General features: G+C 37.7%; 1 pseudogene across 1 annotated transcript in view; it reads right to left on the bottom strand.

Moving 5' to 3' along the window:
* Window positions 1-4642: 4642 nt before the first annotated feature.
* LOC308351624 (olfactory receptor-like protein OLF4) overlaps window positions 4643-23033 on the bottom strand; it is a 60817-nt pseudogene continuing 42426 nt past the window's right edge. Inside the window, exons 3-4 of the transcript in view lie at window positions 5667-5670; window positions 4643-5402 (exon numbers count right to left, since the gene is read on the bottom strand). The product of the transcript in view is annotated as an olfactory receptor-like protein OLF4 (transcript). The remainder of the gene's footprint in view (window positions 5403-5666; window positions 5671-23033) is intronic.

The raw sequence follows: 23033 nt of genomic DNA, 5'->3' as shown, positions 1-23033 counted from the left end.
TCACTTAGTGTAATTCCCTTGGTCCTTCCATGTTTTAGCTAAGGAAAGGCTGTCTTCCATTTTTTTTATTTGTTGAATTCCCTTGTACTGATATGCCATCACTATTAATTCCTCTGTTGATGGATACTGGGCTGTTTCCATGCCTTGGCTATTGTGAATAATGCCACAATGGATGTAGGGGCACAGAAATCTGATTTATTCACAAATATTTGGGAATTAAATCACTCCTCCTACCAATCAACAAATGTCATACACCCCCTTAATAGAATGAAATATCACAATCCTATGATCATCTCAATACATGCAGGAAAAAAGATTTTGACAAAATACAATATCCTTTCATGATTAAAACAAAACAGAACAAAAGAAAACAAACCGACAAACAAAACCTTCAACAAACTGGGTATAGGGAGGAACATACCTCAACATAAAAGAAGACCATATATGACAATCCCACAATAACATTATACTCAATGTTGAAAGGTTAGAAAACATTTTTCTTTGGGAAAGTTATTATTATTAAATTATTATTGCAAGATAAGTGTGTCTATTCTCACCCTTTTTTAAAATTATGATAATTTTCAATGTCATTGATTTATTTTTAATTAGGACAAGCAGCAAAACTTTGTCCTTAGATTTGTGTGTGTTTAATAAATCACCTCTTTTGTATACATCTATTAGGTTGAATATGTTGTTCAATTCCTTAATTGAAGTTCTGTCTATTCTGTTATTAAGAGATATTTATTAAATTCTCCTACTGTGGTGAAAGATATCTCTGTTTTTCCTGGGAGTTTTGCCAGATTGGTTTATATATCTATAAGCTGTGTTATTAAATATATGTGAATTTGTATTTATTATTTATATCTGATAAACAGAAACTTTGGCTGTGAAAAATATACTCTTTCCCTCTAGGATGGAACTGGAGAGGATTATGCTAAGTGAAATAAGTCAAGCAGAGAAAGACATTTATCTTATGGTTTCACTCATATGTGGAACATAAGCAATAGCACAGAGCATCATAGGGGAAGGGAGGGGAATCTGAAGGGAGAGAAATCAGAGAGGGAGATGAACCATGAGAGACTATGGACCCTGGGAAACAGACTGAGAGTTTCAAAAGGGAGACGGTGAGGGGAGGGCATTACAGGATGATGGGTACTAAGGGAGGGAACGTGTTATGATGGGCCCTGGGTGTTATACACAACTAATAAATCACTGATCACTACATCAAAAACTAATGATGGCTAAATAAATAAATAAACAAACAATAAGACACCATTACACAACTATGAGAATGGCTAAAATCCAAAACACTGAAAACAACAAATGATGCCAAAGATGTAAGTCAATGGAAACTGATTGCAAAACACTACAGTCACATTGAAGATGGTTTGGCAGTTTCTTACAAAGTTTAAGTATAGTCTTACCGTATGATCCAACAATCATGCTTCTGGTATTTGCCCAAATTTATTGCAAATTTATGCTCCCACAAAAATTATGCAGTTCCCGACAGGTGCTAAGTTGTTTGGACACAAGCAATTAACAAAGAAGTTGTTTTGCTTTTAGGGGCACCTGGGTGGCTCAGTCCTTAAGTATCTGCCTTTGTATCACCTCATGATCCCAGAGTCCAAAGATTGAGCCTCACATCAGGTTCCCTGCTTAGTGGAAAGCCTGCTTCTCCCTCTCCCACTCTCATTGCTTGTGTTCCCTCTCTCACTATCTCTCTCTCTCTGTGTCAAATAAATAAATAAAAATCTTCTTAAATTTTTTTTTGCTTTTCTTATGGTTTAGGATGATTATGAGAAAATTACTGAGACCCTGATGTCACCATTAACTTCTGTCTGAACTCTTAACAAAAAAATACAATACTTATCACAAGAAAGCAAGAATAGTTATATTACTAACAGACAAAATAAACATTAAAGCACTCTCACCACTCTTATTCAACAAAATCCTAGCTAGCAATCAGGTGAAATAAAGAAATAAAAAGCATCAAAATCAGAAAAAAAGAAAGAAGTAAAATTGTGTATTTATTTACAGATAATAGGAACTAAGTATATAAAATCCTGTAGACTCAACCATTTTTTATTTTTATTTTGTTCATTTTTTTAAAAAAAGAAAATTTATTTTTTATTCCATTCCAATTTTAATATTTTTTATCTTTTAATATGTTCAGTTAGTCATTGTACAGTTCATCATTGGTTTTTGATGTAGAGCATACTCACAATGATGAGCCCAAGTCATGTGTAGAATTATTAAATCACTGTATTATACTGCACTAGATTGTTCTCTATGTTGGTTTTATGTTCTACACCAATAAAAGTTTATTGAATTGAAAATTGTACTTGTGGTAGACCTTTTGCTGAGATGCCCACGATTCAATACTTATCTCTGTATCCATGTACTTGGCAATGTGACTGTGAAGCTCCTTCCACTGAGAGGTGGAGTCTGTTTCTCCAAATTTGAATCTGGACTGAACTTAGTCAGAGTTTTTTTTGCCTTGACTAATAGTATATGCTGAAAATGACAATGTGCCTCAAGGGGTCATTGTGTGTTTTTGCTGCTCCCTTGTAACCCTGCCTCTGCCATGTACACAAGTCCAGACTACCTTACTGTGAGAGGTAAAAACATGTGAAACAGAGCTCAGCAACTGTAACCATGGTCAACCTAGACCAGCCTACCACCAGCAAGAGACCCCAAATGTGAGAACACAGCTAGAATGAATGGAGCATTTCCAGCTGAGCCACAGCTGACCACAGCCTCAAGAGGAGACCAGTGGAGACCAAAAGACTTCCCCATCATAGGTCCCCATGCTATTTTAAAGGAAACATTATCTTATATCCTTTACATTTAGCATGGCTTGTCATGCAGCAATAGCTGACTGATTCAATAACCAATATAAACAGAACTGAGAATATTAAGAATAATCTACTGCTTCTTAGTTTTTATATTTCTCTGATATATGAAAGCACTATTCATAATGGCCTGGTTATTCACGTTTATTTCAAATAACTGTACTAGAAATTGACCACCATTGAGATTCCCATTCAGGTAACTGGGAGAGTTTGGAAAGACCTCTATCTTTTTACAGGAATAAGTTGTGGGACCCTCAGTCACAATTTCCATTCTCAGAGCATTACTGGGCAGTAATTCCAGCTCTTGTCTGGAATTGATCTATGATACTTTGATCATAGGATAAAAGAGAGTTTAGAACAAAAAAATGGTAAAGAAATTAATGACAGAATGAATGCACCAATTGTTCACTCACTCACACTATGACATTTATGACAACATTTTTAAAGGGGGAGAGTTTAGGGCAATGGAAGGAGTAATATTTGTAGGCAGGGCTTGAATTTTTCAAGTAGAAACAGTAAATCATCCAATTAAATAACCCATATTCTGCCACTAAATTCTTCAGTACAATTAATAAAACCCTTTAAACATGGACACCACATATCCTACACGTCAATGAATAGATGTTTATGATCAAAAACATTATCCATAAAAATATGGCGTTATAGAAAATTTAACATCATATTTCAGGTATTCTCTGACACCAATCCCATATGAAGTAAATTGGTTTATGCAAATTTGTCCTCCTGTAGATTACACTTGGGGATCATTTTCATAACCAATTTCTGCCTTACTATTCTCTGGCAGGGATACTGTGGATGCTGAGCTGATAAGGGAACAGGATCCTAAGGAGGTTCATAAAGTCCCATGACTACCTATGAAACAAAATAGTAGGTTAAAATGTGTATTACCAAGAAGAGCATTTAAGGTATTAATGTAGAAAGGAATGACAGAGTGAAAAACTGTGATCTCAGAATTTCTTCTACAATAAAATTATAAAAATGGCCTCAGTTGCCAATGTCATTTATTTCATAAAACTAGGACCATTCATCACTATATGAGGCAAATGGGAATCTCCAAATAGTTTCTGATTCAAGGTTGTGACTAACTTTGGAAATTTCAGAAACAAAAGCAAAATTGTTATCTATCAGAAGGAGCAGAAATTTCAACAAAACACTTATTTAAATTCAATAAAGCAGTTGATCTTTAGGGGAAAAAAGAGCCAGACACTTAACTAGCTGAGCCACCTAGAGCCCCTGATCTTACTTTTAAAATAATTTAATGATCTAGGCTTTAGTAAAACATTTTTATTAAGTTTACCCCAAAGGACAGATCATTAAATTATTTTAAAAGACCATATTTTTCTTCTGTGTTTGCTGGAAAATTTTTCTGCAATAAAAAGATGGAATTCTCGTTTTTCTTGTTTCACCAAAATTACTTAAGGCTCTCACTTAAGCCAGTGAATTGTATAAGTCCTAAAAAATGTCATATAAATATATTAACATATTAACCAAATATTTCAATCCTAAATCAATTTAATTATACATTTTAATTGAGCTTAATTTAAATACATTATGTAAGCTAAATTAAACTAATTTAAGGTTGAAAACGATATCAGTTCTTTTAAAAAATTATTGCTGTTGTTGTTCATATTTGTTGTCAGCTGAATAGATAAATAAAAAACAAGTATAACATTAAAAAAAAGAAAAACTGAAAGTCCAGGTTATAAAAAGGGGATTAAGTTCCTCTTTCATGATCCGATTAAAGAATCACAATTTCTGGCTATTAGGCATTAAGCCTGCAAGCACAGGTACTTGTTGGAAAAAAGCCCCTTTATGGTTGCTCTGAAAAATATATTTAGAGCCTCCTTTATATCTTTGTTCCGCAGACTATAGATGAAGGGATTCAGCATAGGTGTGACCACAGTGTACATCACTGAGGCTACTGCACTTGAGTGGGAACTCTGGGTAGCAGCAGAGCTAAGGTACACTCCTAGGCTAGTTCAATAAAATAAGGAGACAACCGAGAGATGTGACGCACATGTGGAAAATGCTTTATGTTTGCCCTGAGATGATGAAATCCCACATATGGAGGAAACTATCTTAGAATAAGAGTAAAGGACCCCAGCCAGAGGAACACCACCCAGCAGGACAGCTGCAGAATACATCACCATGTTATTGAGAAAGGTGTCAGAACATGCAAGTTGGATCATCTGATTGAGTTCACAGAAAAAGTGGGGGATTTCCACCTTTGTGCAGAAGGACAGCCACAATACCATTAAGGTTTGTAACAAAGAATGCAGGACACTCATGATCCAGGATACCAGAACCAGCAGTCCACAGAGCCGAGGGTTCATGATTGCTATGTAGTGCAGGGGGTGACAGATGGCCACAAAGCGATCATAAGCCATCACAGTCAAGAGGAAGTTGTCCAAACTTGCAAAAAGTATGAAAAGTACACCTGTGTAATGCAGCTGCCATAAGATATGACTTTTCTCTGTGTTTGTATATTCACCAGCATCTTGGGGATGATGGTGGAGGTGAAACAGATGCCTACAAAGGACAGTTTGGTGAGAAAGAAGTATATGGGCTTTTGGAGGTGGGAAACTGAAATGACAGCCAAGATGATGAGCAGATTCCCAAGTATCATGACCAGGTACATGGACAGGAACAGCCCAAAGAGGAAGGGTTGCAATTCTGGTCCTTCTGAAAATCCCAGAAGAAGAAATTCCAAAATTTGTGTATCATTCTCCAGTTCATGTCTTTGATGTGACTACAAAAATAAGAGAGAAAGAGCATGACAAAATCATGTATTACTAACCTGGAAGATATATTACTGTTTATATTGTGCACTCAAGAAATTGATGTTGATAGTATAGGGATAGAGGGAAAATTCCTGAAACTCATCAAATCTATCTATGAAAGACCCACAGCAAATATCATCCTCAATGGGAAAAAGCTTGCAGCCTTCCCGTTGAGATCAGGAACACGACAAGGATGCCCACTCTCACCACTCTTGTTCAACATAGTATTAGAAGTCCTAGCAACAGCAATCAGACAACAAAGAGAAATAAAAGGTATCCAAATTGGCGAGGAAGAAGTCAAACTCTCTCTCTTCGCAGATGACATGATTCTTTATATGGAAAACCCGAAAGACTCCACCCCCAAACTACTAGAACTCATACAGAAATTCAGTAATGTAGCAGAATACAAAGTCAATGTCCAGAAATCAGTGGCTTTCTTATACACTAACAATGAAAATACAGAAAGGCAAATTAGAGAATCGATTCCATTTACTATAGCACCAAGAACCATAAGATACCTCGGAATAAACCTAACCAAAGAGGTTAAAGATCTGTACTCGAGGAACTACAGAACACTCCTAAAAGAAATTGAAGAAGACACAAAAAGATGGAAGACCATTCCATGCTCTTGGATCGGAAGAATAAACATCGTTAAAATGTCTATACTGCCCAGAGCAATCTATACTTTTAATGCCATTCCGATCAAAATTCCACCAGTATTTTTCAAAGAGCTGGAGTAAATAATCCTACAATTTGTATGGAATCAGAAGAGACCCCGAATTGCTAAGGAAATGTTGAAAAACAAAAATAAAACTGGTGGCATCACGTTACCTGATTCAAGCTTTACTACAAAGCTGTGATCACCAAGACAGCATGGTACTGGCATCAAAACAGACACATGGACCAGTGGAACAGAGTAGAGAGCCCAGATATGGACCCTCAACTCTATGGTCAAATAATCTTCGACAAAACAGGAAAAAATATCCAGTGGAAAAAAGACAGTCTCTTCAATAAATGGTGCTGGGAAAACTGGACAGCTATATGTAGAAGAATGAAACTCGACCATTCTCTTACACCGTACACAAAGATAAACTCGAAATGGATAAAAGACCTCAACGTGAGACAGGAATCCATCAGAAACCTCGAGGAGAACATAGGCAGTAACCTCTTTGATATCAGCCACAGCAACTTCTTTCAAGATATGTCTCCAAAGGCAAAGGAAACAAAGGCAAAGATGAACTTTTGGGACTTCATCAAGATCAAAAGCTTCTGCATAGCAAAAGAAACAGTCAACAAAACAAAGAGGCAACCCACGGAATGGGAGAAGATATTTGCAAATGACAGTTTGCAAAAGCTTGATATCCAGGATCTATAAAGAACTCCTCCAACTCAACACACACAAAACAGACAATCATATTAAAAAATGGGCAGAAGATATGAACAGACACTTCTCCAATGAAGACATACAAATGGCTACCAGACACATGAAAAAATGTTCATCATCACTAGCCATCAGGGAGATTCAAATCAAAACCACATTGAGATACCACCTTACACCAGTTAGAATGGCCAAAATTAGCAAGACAGGAAACAACGTGTGTTGGAGAGGATGTGGAGAAAGGGGAACCCTCTTACACTGTTGGTGGGAATGCAAACTGGTGCAGCCACTGTGGATAACAGTGTGGAGATTCCTCAGGAAATTAAAAATAGAGCTTCCCTATGACCCTGCAATTGCACTCCTGGGTATTTACCCCAACGATACAGATGTAGTGAAAAGAAGGGCCATCTGTACCCCAATGTTTATAGCAGCAATGGCCACGGTCGCCAAACTGTGGAAAGAACCAAGATGCCCTTCAACGGATGAATGGATAAGGAAGATGTGGTCCATATACACTATGGAGTATTATGCCTCCATCAGAAAGGACGAATACCCAACTTTTGTAGCAACATGGACAGGACTGGAAGAGATTATGCTGAGTGAAATAAGTCAAGCAGAGAGAGTCAAGTATCATATGGTTTCACTTATTGGTGGAGCATAACAAATAATATAGAGGACAAGGGGAGATGGAGAGAAGGGAGTTGAGGGAAATTGGAGAGGGAGGTGAACCATGAGAGACTACAGACTCTGAAAAACAACCTGGGGATTTTGAAGGGGCGGGGGGGTGGGAGGTTGGGGGTACCAGGTGGTGGGTATTAGGGAGGGCACAGATTGCATGGAGCACTGGGTGTGGTGAAAAAACAATGAATACTGTAATGCTGAAAATGAAAAAAAAAAGAAAAAGAAATTGATGTTTATATTTGTGTATAGAACATGATAAAAACGCTAAGATCTAGGAATAGAAGAAAACTATGTCAACATAAAGACTAAAAAAAAACACGGCAAGCATGATACTCAAAGGGTATACACTCAACATTTTTCCTTTATGATCAGGAACAAGGAAAGATAACCACTTTCCTGATGTCTACTCAACATAACACTGGAATATTATGCAGCGATAAAAAAAGAACGAAGTTTTGCCAATTGCAACAACATGGGTGGATCTAGAGGGTATAATGATAAGTAAAATAACTCAGAGAAAGACAAATACCATGATTTTACTCATATGGAATTTAATAAACATGACAAATGAACAACAACAACAAAAAGAAGACCAAACAAATAACAGACTCTTCAATGTGGAGAACAAATTGGTAGTTGCCAGATGGGAGGTGGATGGGGGAATGGGTGAAATAGGTGAAGGTGATGAAAAGTAGACTTACCATGATGAGCACTGAGTAATGTATACAATTGTTGAATCACTATACTGTACACCTAAAACTAACATAACACTGCATGTCAATTATATGGAAATTAAATTAAATTTTTAAAAATACAAAAAAATCACCTAAAAGTCCTTAAAATAACCAAAAATTTCCCAAAATTGAAAAAAATTAGGGGCACCTGTGTTGCTCAGTGGGTTAAGCCTGTGCCTTTGGCTCAGGTCATGATCTCAGGGTCCTGGGATCGAGACCTACATCGGGCTCTCTGCTCATCAGGGAGCCTGCTTCCCCCTCTCTCTCTGCCTGCCTCTCTGCCTAGTTGTGATCTCTCCCTGTGTGTCAAATAAATAAATAAAATGTTTAAAAAATTAAACAACGAAAATCTACAGGCAAAACCATCTTAATTAAGGCAAGAAATTGAAAAAGAAGAAGTTATACATTAACTAACAGAATTTAAAACATTTTTATGGCCCAAATATCTCCATCGAATTCAATAAAGAAACAATCTGTAAACATCATTTGAAATGCTGGCAACTGTAGAAAATGGGCATATAATATATGGGTATATAATAATAATGGACAAATCAAAATGGTGACCAAATATATGAATTTGCTCAACCTCACTAATTGCTTATGAAAACAACAAGAAATTCCTTCCATACCCAACAGCCTATCAAAAAACTTAAAAAGGTATCACATGAATTGGGATTGGAACTTTTAAACAGGTAGCAAAGTGGTGTTCTTTAATTTTCATCACAGAAATGTGAAGTGCTATAACATTTGGGGAAATAATCTGAAAACAGTGGTAATTATTAAAAATATAGACATGTATTATTTACCTCAGGTTTTCTCAATTTCAGCACTATTGTTATTCTGGCCCAGATTAGTCCTTGTGCTGGGGTTTGTCCTGGGCAATGTAGGATGTCTAGAGGACTACCACCTTTAGTGATACCACCCCATCTGACAGCCTAAAATGTCCCTGAACATTGTTCAATGTCCCTGGGAGGACGAAATTGCCCCCAGTGGAGAGCCAGCATTTTTACTCAGTCTCAAAATATTTTCATATGATTGATAAAATAGCAATTTAATGAGAAAGAATATGAAAAATCTTCAAAAGTATAAATGACCCAGCCATACCTTGAAATACTATGCAATCACTGAAATAATGAATTATCATTATATGAGATGGTAGAGGCAAGTATGTAAGGTACTAGTGCAGAGACATCTATTAAAAAAAAAATTGCACCAGAGCGTAAAGACAATTTACAATGTGCATAAGTTCTATTCATGAATTTGTATAAAAGTGTATGAATAGGAGCACATGGGTAGTTCAATCAGGTAAGTGTGTATCTTGGGCTGAGATCAGGATCCCAGAATGCTGGTATCCAGCCCCTTGTCTGGCTCCCTGCTCAGTGGGAAGCCTGCTTCGCTCTCTCCCTCTGCCCCTCCACTCTGCTTGTGCACTCTCACACGTTCTCTCTCTCTCTCAAATAAAACCTTTTCTTAAGCATATGAATATTTATGTGTGCATAATATATAAATGTAACATTATGGGGGGAGAAAGAGAGAGTACAGAAGCTAAGTGGAAGGGGGATAGAGGGACAGGCAGAGAGACAAACTCGAGAAGACTCTACAATCATCCTAGAGCCCAACTCAGGGCTCCAGCTCATGACCAGACATCATGGTCTGAGCTAAAATAAGAGGTCACATGCTCAATTGAGTAAGCCACCTGACACCCCTAGAAATGTAAGCTTTAAAAGAAACTAAAAGTTTACGGAACAAAGGATAGCATAGGAGTAAGGATACGTTAGGCATGGAGCTATCCCAAACAACAGTCTGAAACACAACAATCTAAAACTAACTTTCTATACAGGCATAAGATAGTATTAACGTAATGACATCAACATGGGTCACTAATTCAAGAGTAAAGTGCAAAAGACTTGGAAACAGGGGCACCTGGCTGGCTTAGTCAGTAGAGAGTACAGCTCCTGATTTTGGGCTTGTCAGTTTGACCCTCACATTGGTGTACAGATTACATTTTAAAAAACGTAAAAATTAGAAATAAAAGACTATAACAAAACAGTGAGTAGGAAGCATTATCTAAAGCCATGTTTTCATTTCATATAGAGATATATTACTTCATATTTATTTAGGAAGGTGAATGTTGGTCAAATGATAAAAAGAATGCCTTCAAAATGTTGGCTGCTTATGGCAAGACTTTCAGAAATAGGTCTAATCACAAAAGGCCAAAAGGTACAATAAGGAATAATAGAAATGTGAACACAGGGTGAAAATACATATAAAAGCTGATTTATTACTTTAGATGTTGCAGAAATTTCTACACTTAAGCAAGGGGGGAGGAAAATATGACCAAATGATGGCTTCGAGCCCACAAAATGTATTAACTTTCCTACTACCCTCGAATACATCTACACCTACATTAAGGAATTGAAGGTCAAATAACAAAGTTAATGGAAAAATTTCAATTCCCATGCTTGAGAAAATGCAATAAAAAACAGGAATATAAATACTTGAAACCCACCAAACAAAAGAGAAAACAAATGTCTAAGAAACCCACAAATATACTCATCCCCACCAGCAAGGAAATAATTGTAATGTAGAGCTTTTCTCCTATAATGCTTTCACATATTAATTTTAAAAAATTATTGGTGAAGTCCCAAAACTTCATTATCATTTTTGTTTGCTTTGCCTTTGGAGACATATCTTGAAAGAAGTTCCTGTGGCTGATATTGAAGAGGTTACTACCTGTGTTCTCCTCTAGGATTCTGATGGATTCCTGACTCACATTGAGGTCTGTTATCCATTTTGAGTTTATCTTTGTGTACGGTGTAAGAGAATGGTCAAGTTTCATTCTTATACATATAGCTCTCCATTTTTCCCAGCACCATTTATTGAAGAGACTGTCTTTTTTCCACTGGATATTTTTTCCTGCTTTGTCAAAGATTATTTGACCATAGAGTTGAGAGTCCATATCTGGACTCTCTACTCTGTTCCACTGGTCTATGTGTCTGTTTTTATGCCAGTACCATGCTGTCTTGGTGATCACAGCTTTGTAGTAAAGCTTGAAATCAGGTAACGTGATTAAACGCCAGTTTTGTTTTTGTTTTTCAACATTTCCTTAGCGATTCGGGGTCTCTTCTGATTCCATACAAATTTTAGGATTATTTGCTCCAGCTCTTTGAAAAATACCGGTGGAATTTTGATCGGAATGGCATTAAAAGTATAGATTACTCTAGACAGTATAGACATTTTGACAATGTTTATTCTTCCAATCCAAGAGCATGGAGTGGTCTTCCATCTTTTTGTGCCTTCTTCAATTTCTTTCATGAGTGTTCTGTAGTTCCTCGAGTACAGATCCTTTACCTCTTTGGTTAGGTTTATTCCCAGGTATCTTATGGTTCTTGCTGCTATACTAAATGGAATCGATTCTCTAATTTGCCTTTCTGTATTTTCATTGTTAGTGTATAAGAAAGCCACTGATTTCTGGACATTGACTTTGTATCCTGCCACGTTACTGAATTGTTGCGTGAGTTCTAGAAGTTTGGGGGTGGAGTCTTTTGGGTTTTCCATATAAAGAATCATGCCATCTGCGAAGAGAGAGAGTTTGACTTCTTCCTTGCCAATTTGGATACCTTTTATTTCTCTTTGTTGTCTGATTGCTGTTGCTAGGACTTCTAATACTATGTTGAACAAGAGTGGTGAGAGTGGGCATCCTTGTCATGTTCCTGATCTCAGCAGGAAAGCTACAAGCTTTTTCCCATTGAGGATGATATTTGCTATGGGTCTTTCATAGATAGATTTGATGAAGTTCAGGAATGTTCCCTCTATCCCAATACTTTGAAGCGTTTTAATCAAGAGTGGATGTTGGATTTTGTCAAGTGCTTTTTCTGCATCAATTGAGAAGACCATGTGGTTCTTCTCTCTTCTTTTGTTGATTTGTTCTATCACATTGATTGATTTGCGAATGTTGAACCATCCTTGTAACCCAGGGATGAATCCCACCTGGTCATGGTGGATAATCTTTTTAATGTGCTGTTGGATCCTGTTTGCTAGGATCTTGTTGAGAATCTTAGCATCAATATTCATCAGTGATATCGGTCTGAAATTCTATTTTTTCGTGAGGTCTTTGCCTGGTTTGGGGATCAGGATAATGCTGGCTTTATAAAAAGAGTTTGGAAGTTTTCCTTCTGCTTCAATTTTTTGAAACAGCTTCAAGAAAATAGGTGTTATTTCTTCTATGAAAGTTTGGTAGAATCAAAAGCTTCTGCACAGCAAAGGAAACAGTCAACAAAACAAAGAGGCAACCCACGGAATGGGAGAAGATAGTTGCAAATGACAGTACAGGCAAAAGGTTGATATCCAGGATCTATAAAGAACTTCTCAAACTCAACAAACACAAAACAGATAATCATATCAAAAAATGAGCAGAAGATATGAACAGACACTTCTCCAATGAAGGCATACAAATGGCTACCACACACATGAAAAAATGTTCATCATCACTAGCCATCAGGGAGATTCAAATTAAAACCACATTGAGATACCACCTTACACCAATGGCCAAAATTAACAAGACAGGAAACAGCGTGTGTTGGAGAGGATGTGGAGAAAGGGGAACCCTCTTACACTGTTGGTGGGAATGCAAACTGGTGCAGCCACTTTGGAGAACAGTGTGGAGATTCCTTAAGAAATTAAAAATAGAGCTTCCCTATGACCCTGCAATTGCACTGCTGGGTATTTACCCCAAAGGTACAGATGTAGTAAAAATAAGGGCCATCTGTACCCCAATGATTATAGCAGCAATGGCCACGGTTGCCAAACTGTGGAAAGAACCAAGATGCCCTTCAACGGATGAATGGATAAGGAAGATGTGGTCCATATACACTATGGAGTATGATGCCTCCATCAGAAAGGATGAATACCCAACATTTGTATCAACATGGATGGGACTGGAAGAGATTATGCTGAGTGAAATAAGCCAAGCAGAGAGAGGCAAGTATCATATGGTTCCACTTATTTGTGGTGCATAACAAATAACATGGAGGACCTGGGGAGATGGAGAGGAGAAGGGAGTTGAGGGGAATTGGAAGGGGATGTGAACCATGAGAGACTATGTACTCTGAAAAACAACCTGAGGGTTTGAAGGGGTGGGGGGTGGGAGGTTGGGGGAACCAGGTGGTGGGTATTGGGGAGTGCACATATTGCATGGAGCGCAGGGTGTGGTGCAAAAACAATGAATACTGTTACGCTGAAAAGAAATTAAAAAAAAAATTCAGACCATTCAGAATCCAAACAAAAAACACGTTTTACATCACCACTGAAAATACAGATACATATATGAAACAGAGACAAAGAAGTAATACAAAACTATTCTCACCATTACTAATTTGCTAGGATTTCTTTTTCTATTAAACTTTTTATAATTTTGATTGTAACTGGCAATTTATACAACACTGATTACACCTTGGTAATTAACACTACAGCACATAGTACAATCACATGGTAGACTTTTTAGTAAATAAGTCTCATGACTCACGAAAACTACCAAATGCCAAAAGTGCAAGAAGGAACATAAAGATGAGTCTGTTGAGTATTTGGGTGACCTGAAGACTTGTGTCCATAACTGTATAAATGGCAATGATTCCATGAAAAAAATAATAATAAAAAAATAAAAAGATAAATATTGGAAGGCCCAGAAAGAAAAAGGTCACTGTGAAATGTGTTTCTTATGATCCATTGTTCTGGGTATTTCTCATCAATATGTGAACATACTCAAATTTTCCATGGCTTAAAAGAAGAAAAGAATGTCTTCATTTCACTACTTAGCCATTGGAGCTAATATCATATAACTTTATTCCTCTTAATTGCAAAGAATCTTGGACTAGTGTTCTACTCACTGCAACCACTTTCTGTCACCTATCACGAATCTTCCATCAGTACTACTTAATCCTCAGCAATCTCTTCTGCATGACTGATTTCAGTGTTTACTTCTCTTTTTAGGATCATAACTAAATCTAATCATTAGCTAATCAAGCAACGCAACAACCTTAGCGATGTCGTGGTGCTGGGCTAGACTGAGTTGGCTCTCAGGTGGTTTCAGGTAAATGTTCTCACCCTTCTATGCTCTGCGGCCCTTTCTTGCAACATCTGCTGGGTTCTCAGACTCACCTGCATGGGGGTCTTTATGTAGAAGTCCAAATTCCTCCCTAGGTGGTTGATGATGGACACTGAAGCTCTGTTCTCAAACAATACAACAGGAGTCTTCTGACCAGACTTAGGACTCCAAAAGAAATAACCATGCCCCAGCAGCACAAGGTTACACGTGTTGAGGAACAATAGCAGAAGAGATATTTACAGCTCCCTACCTCCTCCTTGAGTGTATTTCCCTCCTATTGCTCCAAACTTTGAGCACATCATCCCCCATGGGACATTGCTCTGGACAGATAGGACTTTTTTTTTCAGCAGTTTTTCTAGTACCAAGAGACCAAATTACAAGTCAGGTGAATCCAGTTATTACTCTTCCCTGAATTCACCTTTCAGCACCTTATCCCAACCCCGAGTTAAAGTTCTTTCCAAATATAAGAGTGAAGAGTTTTTCTTTATGAGGATCCTTGGGTCTCCCAAATATTGATTTGTGATGGAACACAGAACTGGTATCTCTAGAAAATGGATATCCTCTTTTCCATGAGGTGAAGAACGGTATTCCCTTGACATAAAATCATGAGTTCTAGGTCCTTGTCTTCCATGACAGTTTTGCCAAAACAGTTAAGAATTATTGCCTTAAGATAAATTAAAGGGTATTTTTTCTTCTAAACTTATATACCATTTTGGTAATTAAAAGATATATATTTAGGTATAGAGCTTGAGATTCACCAGGAAAAAAAAAGTTCTGGAGATGGGACGCGGTGTCAGCTCATAACAATGTGAATGTATTTCATCCCGCTGAGCTGTGCTCTTAAAAATGGTTAAGGGGCACCATGGTGGCTCAGTCACTCCAGCCTCTGACTCAAGATCTCAATTCAGGTTTTGATCTCAGGTTCCTGAGTTCAAGCCCTGTGTTGGGCTCCCCACTGGGCATAGAGGTAACTAGACCTATCATGGTCATTATTTCATAGTGTATAAAAATATCAACTTACTATCTTATACACATGAAACTAATACTGTATGTCAATTATGATTCAAATAAATAAATAAATAAATAATTTTAATGGGCAAAAAAACCCGTAAAACGAACTGAGGGTTTTGGAGGGGAGGAGGGTGGAGGGTTGGGTGAGCCTGGTGGTGAGTATTAAAGAAGGCATGTATTGCATGGAACACTGGGTGTGGTGCATAAACAATGAATTTTGAAACACTGAAAATAAAATAAAATTAAATTAAATTAAAAAAATAAAATAAAAATAAATGGTTAAGAGATGGGTGAAATAGGTCATTGAGATTGAGCAGCTCATTCGATTTGATGAGCATAGAGTGATGTATGGAAGTGTTAAATCACTTAAATGTTATTAAGTGAACTTAATATGAACTACTGTTCTGCTATACATTAATTAAATGGAATTTATTTTTTATTTAAATTCAATTAGCCAATGTATAGTGTACATCTTTGGGTTTTGGTATAGTGTTCAATGATTCATTAGTTGTGTATATCACCCAGTGCTCATCACATCACTTGCCTGGAAATGTATAAACTACCAACACTGAAACAGGAAGAAATAGACAATCTGAACAGACCAATAAATAGCAAGGAAATTGAAGCAGTAATCAAAAACCTCCTAAAAACAGGAGTCCACCATCAGATGGCTTCCCAGGGGAATTCTACCAAAATTTTAAAGAAGAAATCACACCTATTCTACTGGAGCTGTTTCAAAAAATAGAAATGGAGGGACAACTTCCAAACTCATTCTATGAGTCCAGCACTACCCTGATCCTAAAACCACACAAAGACCCCATGAAAAAGGATAATTAGAGACCAATATGCCTGATGAACATGGATGCCAAAATATTCAACAAGTTCCCAGTTAATTCTCTTAATTAATGTTATACTCCACCATGGTTTCACCAATATGCATTTTCTCCAACAGTACAGAGTTCCAATTTCTCAAACCCTCACTGTTTTATCGGAATATAAGTTGATTGGCAACCCTGTTCAATCTGCCACCTTAATTCTCCCTTGCAATATGCAATATTGTGTGCATAGGTACTGGGGATTAGCAAGTGCACAAATTTGGGAGGTCCTTATTCTGCTTTCTAAATTTTTTTAGAGATTTTTATTTATTTATTTATTTGACATACAGATCACAAGTAGGCAGAGAGGCAGGCAGAGAGAGAAGAGGAAGCAGGTTCCCCGCTGAGCAGAGAGCCTGATGCGGGGCTCGATCCCAGGACCTGGGATCATGACCTGAGCCAAAGGCAGAGGGTTTAACCCACTGAGCCATCCAGGCGCCCCTAATTTTTTTTTTCATTCTCTGATTGACTTAGTTCACTTAGCATAATACCCTGCAGTTCCATCCATGTCAATGTAAATGGTAGGTATTCATCCTTTCTGATGGCTGGGTAATATTTCATTGTATATATGAACCACGTCTTCCTTATCCATTCATCTGTTGAAGGACATCTCAGCTCTTTCCTCAGTTTAGCTATGGTGGACATTGCTGCTATAAACACTGGGGTGCATGTGTCCCTTGTTTTCACTATATCTGTATCTTTGGGGTAAATAACTAGTAGTGCAATTGCTAGGTCATAGGATACCTCTATTTTGAACTTCCTGAGGAACCTCCATACTGTTTTCCAGAGTGGCTGTACCAATTTGTATTCCCACCCATAGTGTGGGAAAAGGGTTCCCATTTCTCCACATCCTCGCAACACTTGTTGCTTCCTGTCTTGCTAATTTTTCCCATTCTAACTGGTGTAAGGTAGTATCTCATTGTGGTTTTGATTTATATTTCCCTGATGAGAAGTGATGGGGACCATTTTTTCATGTGTTTTTTGATCACATGTATGTGTTCTTTGGAGAAATGTCTGTTCATGTCTTCTGCCTGTTTCTTGACTGGATCATTTGTTTTTTGGTTGTTGAGTTTGAGAAGTTCTTTACAGATCTTGAATACCTTGCCTTTCTCTGATATGTCATTGCAAATATTTTCTCCGATTCCATAGGTTTCCTTTTAGTTTTGTTGATTGTTTCCTTTGCTGTGAAGAAGCTTTTTATCTTGATGCTGTCCCAAAAGTTAATTTTTGCCTTTGCTTCCCTTCCCTTTAGAGACATGTCTTGAAATAAGTTGTTGTGGCCGAGGTAGAAGAGATTACTGTGTACAATTTCCTCTAGGATTTTGATGAATTCCTATCCCACATTTGGTCCTTCATCCATTTTGAGTTTAATTAACTCACTTTATTAAGGTTCTGCTCTGTCTGATACACACAGAGTTTCCCCTTTGTCGATTACCTGCCTTCCTATGTTTTCCCCAACATTGGATCACAAATGCCTAGAAAATTCTGTATCTTACCTGGGGCAATTAGGATTCTTAAAACTAATTTCATTTCATTTGAATGAAATGAACTATTTCATTTGAATTGAATTATGACATGCCAAGTAAATTATTCCTAGATTTCCCAGGACAATAATCCTGAGCTGTATTCTTCATATTTAAGAAACTGTATGTGGCCATTGAGCCCTTCACATAACTTTGTTGTAGAGGAATATACAAAACCTCAATTTTCACCTAGAGTCTGTCAATTCTTTTACATCAATACCCTCACTTCTCTTCCTGATAATGTGGTCTCTAACCTCCTTCCTTTTAGGTCTGAGGCTACAGACAGGGATGCCCAGGCTAGGAAAGCCCAGGTACTCCCCTACACTCCTGTGCTTGCAGACATTCCCACAGAGATTTCCCTGACCAGAGCCTCTGCTCTGACTAAACCAGCCCTTAGGTTCTTACTGTGATAGCAAGACACACCTCAGCAACACCCATCAGAGAAGTCTAACAAAAGCAGGTGTATTTTTCACAGGTCCTGGAGGGCACAGGGGATGCCCAAAGGCCATTCAGGGAGGTCTCAGAAGGAAAGAGAAGCATTGTGACAGAGGGAAAGAGATTGCTGCTGAAGGATCTGTACCTATCCATGTCCATGGCCAGAATGGGATGGGACTGTATGATCAGGATTTATTGGAAATTTTTATATGAGTAGAATTTAGCAGGGGAAATCAGTCAATCATGTGTCAGTATAGAGGTTACCCAAGTCTTTCTGAAGAGATATTTCATGCTGGGGCAGCCTAAGTATTTCTCTGGTAATTGTGTCCCACACTTGACAATATGTTTACTCCACATAGTTGTCTCTGAAATAACCAAAGTTAATATGAGGCACTTACTCTACAGACATGTTACTGTGTTCTAACAAGTCTCCTGCTTTTACTCAGTGATTCAGCTTAGTGTCCAAAAAGTCTACCATAGTCCCTGCAATCATCGATTAACAAACATATATCTCCCAATGGAGCCTAGATGGAAAGACAAATTTGAATAAATAGATGAACCCAGTATGTTCGTAGTGTCAGGGTGACCATAAATATGATGAGGCAAAATTTCAAAATATTCATTTTGTCACTAATCAAATATTTCTTTTTTTTCTTTTTTGCATTTTTATATCACAGTTCATGCTGTGCATCTATTTATTGAAACATGGAACATCAGTGTCCGCACAGAAGTGTTTATTCATTGACATGAAGGATTGCTTAGTGTCTTGTATGTTTTATCATCAAAAGATCTTCCTGTTTCTACATGAAAATTTCCACTGCTACCTGCTAAAAGGATTCTCTCTATTGTTACATGACATAACTCCCTTTCTCTAATAATTGTCACAAATGTTAAGGGATCTTAGTATCATCTATTTCATGCCTCCTTCCTGCTCAGAAATCCCTTCCACCTGCACAATCAGAGGATGCTTCACAGGAGAGCTGGATGTCCTGCCCATCGTGTAGTTCAGGGTCACCAGTTCTTCTGCACAAAAGTCAAAAGTGTATGTCATTCAAACTCTTCCACTGACTCTGAAGGAAGCCCACACACAGCCACTTGTTCATAAAGCCATTGGAAATAAACTTCAATAATAGGATGATCACTGTCACTCTCCTCATTTTTCAGATCATGGGCCACAAATAAAAAGCAGCCCTTTTTAAAAAAATTTATTTATTTATTTGACAGAGATCACAAGTAGGCAGAGAGGCAGGCAGAGAGAGAAAGAAGGAAGCAGACTCTCTGCTCAGGAGAGTGCCTGATGCGGGGCTTGATCCCAGGACCCTGGGATCATGACCTGAGCTGAAGGCAGAGGCTTTAACCCACTGAGCCACCCAGGAATCCCAAAAAGCAGTACATTTTCTAGTTGCCTCACTTGGATTGTTGTGTCAGTCAGCTCTTGCTGTGTGACAGGCTGCCCTTGTCAAATGGAAGAGCAATTGATGCAAGCTCATGGAACACAATGGTTATGAGAGAATTCTTGAACCATTTTATGATAGAAGAAGATGCTTTTATTATAGCACAGGTACAAGACCCATGGACAGAAAGAGCTGCACTGGGATTGTGAGGAGAGACTGGCTGCATCCTTTTAAATTTGTGGGGGGAATGGTATTAGAGATAAGGTTAAGTTTATAAGGAATTTCTGTATGCTGAATGTGAGGCTTGTAAACAGTACCTTAGAGGTCTGACTATTGAAACCTAGGGTTGTTTTGGTCTCTAATGAAACATTAATATTAAGGCAGCCATGAGTTCCTGGGGTGATGTCATGATCTGAATGTCTGTGAGGGGTTCATCAGGGGTCGTGGGGTATAAGGAGATGGACTTTTAGCTACATTTCTCTTGCATTTGTTCTCATCATCAGTAATATCTTTACAGTTAAATGACATTATACTCTGGGAAGTATTTCTGATCTCTGCTGGGATGCTCATGAATCTGTGGTCAGTGGTGAATCTCTACATTGCACTACTAAGGCTCACCCAAGATGTGGTATGGCCCAAGTGCTCTTCCGTCTCAGCCAATCCATGGTCTTATTACTACATTTCTGTATGTAGGTTATTCTTCTATTTACAATTTAAATATACTATGTGAATTATTTGAATTTCATCCCACTGTTCCTACTTCTATAATTAACACTTGCTTTCCTTTCTTGTTAGAAGGTCTATCTTGCAAACCTTCAATGGAGATTCAGCTACTTGCACTCTAGATCCTACCCTTATCCATGTGTCATAGATATTTCTCCACTTAATTCAATTATTGGAATACAATTACACACAATAAATTGCATATTTAAAGTGTAGAATTTGATGCATTAAAGGAGCCACCCCAAAATGAGGAGCACATAGTGCAAGTTTTCATTTATGTATAATTAAGACTTTTACATAAACTTTAACAGCTTTGTTAGGTAATTGTTAAAATTTTCCAGCCCCTGAGCCTCTGTCCTTATTTCTGAAGGCAATGTGGAATGCTAAACATATCTCCATATGAACGTTGTAAGAAAAGAATGAAATGTGTGGAAATTAATTTTTTACTCCAAAGAAAACAGCCAAGTGTAGCGATTGTGGAAAGAATGAATGCTGAATCAACATGAAATAGAAGAATTCAGAAATATAGATGCAAAATTATAAGTTACAATGATGACATTAATTCAGACCACAAATTTCTTTCCTATGTCACTTTCTCAAAGGCCTTGTAGTAAGGCCATATGCTCATTTAAGCCGGGAGGCATTTATTGAACCAGCTGATGTGGCAGAATATCTAAAAATAGATTTAGTTTTTTGTCTACTTAATGTGGGTTCTGTATTGCAATTTGCCCTTATCCAAGGGAAACTACAAGTGAATTGGAAGACTTAAAATCAGTTTTCTCAAATAATTTTATTGACTATGCCCATATGAGATTCCTCCTGCTTCTGTAAAACATCCCCACAGTACTTACTTTTAAAAACCCATACATGCTCTTACAGTTTTGGAGTAAGAAGCTTGGCAGGAGTCTCATCAGGCTAATAGCAAGATGTCTGCAGGGCTGAGTTCCTTCTAGAGGCTCAAGGAAGAATCTGTTTCCTTTCCAATTTTAGTCTCTCTTGCTGGACACCTGCATTTCTGGGCTCTGGCTCTTCTTCCTCCTTTAAAACCAACAGAGCAGCATTTTCAATCTCCCTCTAACACCAACCTTTTACAGCCTTTCTGAACATTCAGAGGACTGTTGTGATGACCTTGGTCCCACAAGGACAATTATAGCTAATCTCTTTATCTTAATGGCAGCTGATTCACAACCCTGTTCAATCTGCTACCTTAACTCTTCTGTGCTATAATAAATAATACATGAAAGACACTGGACATCAGGATGTGGACATATTTGGGAGGGCCTTATTCTGCATACTATAAAGTCTTTTTCATATGTGTGCTACTTTAGTCACTTATAAAAGCAATAAACCCAGACTTTACACAGCCTGAAGAATGAGTGAATACAGGTTAACGTCATAATTTCATGCAATGACCACATTCGGTGCAGAAGACTTAAAACTCCCTGCAACTATCTCTAACATTGGATCACATAGCCTTGCTAATGAAGAGTGATCTGTATACCAGGATCCACACATCAACATCACCCGGAAGCTTGCTGGAAATACGGAATATCTGAGCCACCCTGAAACTATGATAAGATCCTGAATATTTAGTGTGATCTGTGTGGATTCACAGGCACACTGAAGTTGGAGAGATACTAGTCTGGATGGGTTTCTCAGGTTTTATGGTTGATATTTGTGGTAGGATAATCATATTTTTGGAGTGCTTTCCTTTGGATTGTGAGTATTCAGCAGCATCCCTTCAGACATTGCCAGACATGCCCAGGGATAAAATCATTTCTGGTTGAGAAACAGCCCCAGAGCTTGAAAGCTAGAAGCATCCTGCAGAATGACACTCAAGCCCTACAACATACCCATATATTCAATGTGGACATTTCACAAGACAGCACCAAGCACCATTTCTGGAGCATAGATTGGAGTTCTTAAGTTTACTTCCTCAGGGATATTTTTATAAAAATTAAATCAAATAATCCCTGTAAGATGCAACCTCACTTTATAGTACAGAAAATGATCTAAACATATCTGTTTTAACATTATATAACATCATTTTATGACAAAGAACTAAGTGACAGCCCTTTGGGCTCTCTGCTCAGCAGGGAACCTGCTTCCCCCTCTCTCTCTGCCTGCCTCTCTGCCTACTTCTGATCTCTCTGTCAAGTAAATAAATAAAAAAAGAAGAATTAAAAAAGAACTAAGTGACAGCCTTTAACTTACTATACTTACTATTCTTACTATAAAGTAAGAAATTCCTAATTGTAAGAAATATAAATAAATATATAGTAAATACAAAGTAACATTATATATATGTATGTATTTGAAGATAAAGAGACCTAATCCAGGTGGCCACTGGATCATAGACTTGGAGAAAATTGTAACTTGAAGCTGATGTGAGATGCTAGAAGATTCACATATCAGGAAGGGTGCAAGTTCAGGGAAAGACACTAGAAAAGAAAAACTGATTTCACATGACCTCTAACCTAGTCTTTTGGGAACTGAGGTTTATTGGAAAAATAACTTTTCTGT

The sequence above is a fragment of the Martes martes genome (genome assembly GCF_963455335.1).
Source record: "Martes martes genome assembly, chromosome: 1".
Classification (NCBI taxonomy): Eukaryota; Metazoa; Chordata; class Mammalia; order Carnivora; family Mustelidae; genus Martes; species Martes martes.
The sequence above is the reverse complement of the archived record's forward strand: the minus strand, read 5'-3'. Positions and strand labels throughout refer to the sequence as shown.